At 45.5% G+C, this 3,554-nt stretch overlaps 1 pseudogene; it reads left to right on the top strand.

The window, feature by feature from the left end:
* The first annotated feature begins 935 nt into the window (after positions 1–935).
* LOC110142630 (elongation factor 1-alpha 1 pseudogene) lies at positions 936–2,434 on the top strand (annotated as a pseudogene).
* The last annotated feature ends 1,120 nt before the right edge of the window (positions 2,435–3,554 follow it).

The following is a 3,554-nucleotide window of genomic DNA, read 5'->3' as shown; positions in this document are numbered from 1 at the left end:
AGGAGAGTGAAAAAGCTGGCTTGAAACTCAGCATTCAGAAAATGAAGATCATGGCATCCAGTCCTATCATTTCAAGACAAATAGATGGGGAAAGAATGGAAATAGTGACAGACTTTATTTTCTTGGGCCCCCAAATCACTGTGGATGGTGACTGTGTTACTGAGTCCAGGCTTGCTCTATTCACTGCAAGACAGGCCAGTGAATCCAAGGGATGAGGTGTTGAGGCAAGGAAAATGACTTGAATCAAGAAGCTAGCAGACCAAGACAGCAGGTTAGTGCCTCAAAATAACCATCTTATTGGGATCTGGATGCCAGGTTCTTTTATGCCAGAGAGAAAGAAGCAATGAGGAAGTAAAGTCAAAAGGCAGAATAGAGAGTGAGAGGCAGTGGGGAAGTAAAGTGAAAGGGTCTTCAGTCTCCAAAACATCTCCAAGAGAATGGCCGGCCTTTGGAAGGGGTGTGTTCATCTCTCCTGTTCACAGGTGGGCAGGGACAAACTATCTCTCCATGAGCTGAGCAATGGCATTTTAGTTTACAGTCAAGCAGAGAGGCAGAGTCCTCCAGATAAGCCATTGATGGTGACCTGGAGAGAACTGTTTCTGTGCTGGGGGTGGGAAGGTTGGTATGGTGCAAGGGGAGGAGCCTGGTTATATAGAAGTTTGCAAAAAGGGGCAGGTAATCTGAATATTAAAAGATTAATTAAGAAAAACTATAACTGGGAAGGGTTTTGAATTCATCCTGGCTTTGCTTCTATGACTTTATCCCTTAGCTTGTCGCTTTTATTACTGTAGGCATACAAAATGGACTACCTCAGGGAGCTAGCCTGACCCTTCCTACCTGGGGTTTCCCAGGTGACTCTGTGGTAAAGAATTCACCTAGCAGCTTTTTCTCAAGGACACAGATATTGTGAAAACCACCGTTAAACCTAAGTGAAAATGGGAAAGGAAAAGACCCACATCAACATCATTGTCATTGGGCACGTAGATTCAGGGAAGTCTACCGCGACTGGCCATCTGATCTATAAATGTGATGGGATAGACAAGAGAACAATTGAAACATTCGAGAAGGAGGCTGCCGAGATGGGAAAGGTTCTTCAAGTATGCCTGAGTCTTGGAGAAACTGAAAACTAAACGTGAGCGTGGTATCACCACTGATATATGCCTGTGGAAATTTGAGACCAGCAAGTGCCATGTTACCATCTTTGATGCCCCAGGACACAGAGACTTCATCAAAAACATGATTACAGGCACATCCCAGGCTGACTGTCCTCTCCTGGCTGTCGCTGCTGGGGTTGGTGAATTTGAAGCCAGTATCTCCAAGAACAGGCAGACCCGCGAGCATGCCCTTCTGGCTTATACTCTGGGTGTGAAACAGCTTATTGTTGGAGTTAACAAAACGGATTCCACGGAGCCACCCTACAGCCAGAAGAGATACGAGGAAATTGTCAAGGAAGTCAGCACCTACATTAAGAAAATGGGCTACAACCCTGACACAGTAGCATTTGTGCCTATTTCTGGCTGGAATGGTGACAACATGCTGGAGCCAAGTGCTAACATGCGTGGTTCAAGGGATGCAAATTCACCCGTAAGGACGGCAATGCCAGTGGAACCACCCTGCTTGAAGCTCTGGATTGCATCCTCCCACCAACTCAACCAGCTGACAAACCCTTGTGTTTGCCCTTCCAGGATGTGTATAAAATTGGTGGTATTGGTACTGTCCTTGTGGGTCGAGTGGAGACTGGTGTTCTCAAACCTGGCATGGTGGTCACCTTTGCTCCAGTCAATGTAACAACCAAAGTGAAGTCTGTAGAAATGCACCATGAAGCATTGAGATAAGCCCTTCCTGGGGACAATGTGGGCTTCAATGTCAAGGACGTGTCTGTCAAAGATGTTCATCGTGACAAAGTGGCTGGTGACAGCAAAAAAGGACCCACCAATGGAAGCAGCTGACTTCACAGCTCAGATGATTATTTTGAACCATCTAGGCCAAATCAGTGCTGGATATGCACCTGTGCTGGATTGTCACACAATTCACATTGCTCGCAAGTTTGCTGAGCTGAAGGAGAAGATTGACCATCGTTCTGGGAAAAAGCCGGAAGATGGCCCTAATTCTTGAAATCTGGTGTTGCTGTCATCATTGATATGGTTCCTAGAAAGCCCATGTGTGTCAAGACCTTCTCTAACTATCCTCTCCCGGGCCATTTTGCTGTGCGTGACATGAGAGATGGTCGCTGTGGGTGTCATCAAAGCAGTGGACAAGAAGGCAGCTGGAGCTGGCAAGGTCACCAAGTCTGCCCAGAAAGCTCAGGTTAAATGAGTATTATCCCCAATACCTGCCACCCCAGTCTTAATCAGTGGTGGAAGAACAGTCTCAGAACTGTTTGTCTCAACTGGCCATTTAAGTTTAATAGTAAAAGACTGGTTAATTATAACAATGCATCTTCCTTCAGAAGGAAAGGAGAATGTTTTGTGGACCATATGTTTTGTGCATGCCAGTTTAAGTTATTAGTTTTTAAAATCAGTACTTTCTAAAGAAAACAACTTGATCAAAAATCTGTCACAGAATTTGAGACCCATTAAAAAATGTTTAATGAGGAAAAAAAAAAAATCCACCTACCAATGCAGGAGACACAGGAGATGTGGGTTCAGTCCCCGGGTTGGGAAGATCCCTTTGGAGAAGGATATGGCAACCCACTCCAGTATTCTTGCCTGGAAAATCCCGTGGACAGAGGAGACTGGCAGACTGCAGTCCATGGGGTCTCAAACAGTCAGAAGCAACTGAGCATGCCTGTTCAACTCAGCCCACCAGTGAAGGAAGTGAAACTAACACATCCCCCTGCCTGAGGCTTGCAGCTCTAGAAGATACTTGCAAGAATTGAATGGTCTTTTGACTTTGTTTCCTCACCTCCCCTATCTCTGATCCATAAAAGAACTTGGCATCCAGGCCCCAACAAAATGGGTTTTTTGAGCCTTTTTTTGAGCCACTAGCCTGCCGTCTTCTTGGTCAACCAGTTCCCAGAATAAAGTGCCTTCTTTATCTCAACACCTCCTCCCTAGGATTTATTGGTCTATTCTGGGGTGAGCAGAGCAAACTTGGACTCAGTAACAAAACTAGATCTCTCGTGTTAAGGGATTTAGCACTCTGATGCTGGAGCTGAAGTTCCAATACTTTGGTCACATGATGCGAAGAGCCCACTCATTAGGAAAGACCCTGATGCTGGGAAAGATTGAGGGCAGGAGGATAAGGGGACGACAGAGGACAAGATGTTTGGATGGCATCACCAATTCAATGGACATGAGTTTGAGTAAGCTCAGAGATGGTGAAGGACAGGGAAGTCTGGTGTGCTTCAGTCACAGAGTTGGACACAACTAAACGACTGAACAATGTATGGGAAAATGCAAGTGTCCAGGTTTACTGAAATCATTTCTTTCATATGTATCTCAGCTATCTGGAACCAAGTCCTGCTTTTTGATTGTTCTCATCCTTAATTCCTCATTTACCATAAGGGGTAGTGGGTGTGGCAGTTGGCTGCCTCTTATGTTTCTCACACCCTA

Source organism: Odocoileus virginianus, chromosome 3 (genome assembly GCF_023699985.2).
Source record: "Odocoileus virginianus isolate 20LAN1187 ecotype Illinois chromosome 3, Ovbor_1.2, whole genome shotgun sequence".
Classification (NCBI taxonomy): Eukaryota; Metazoa; Chordata; class Mammalia; order Artiodactyla; family Cervidae; genus Odocoileus; species Odocoileus virginianus.
This window is presented reverse-complemented; position numbering and strand designations above follow the sequence as displayed.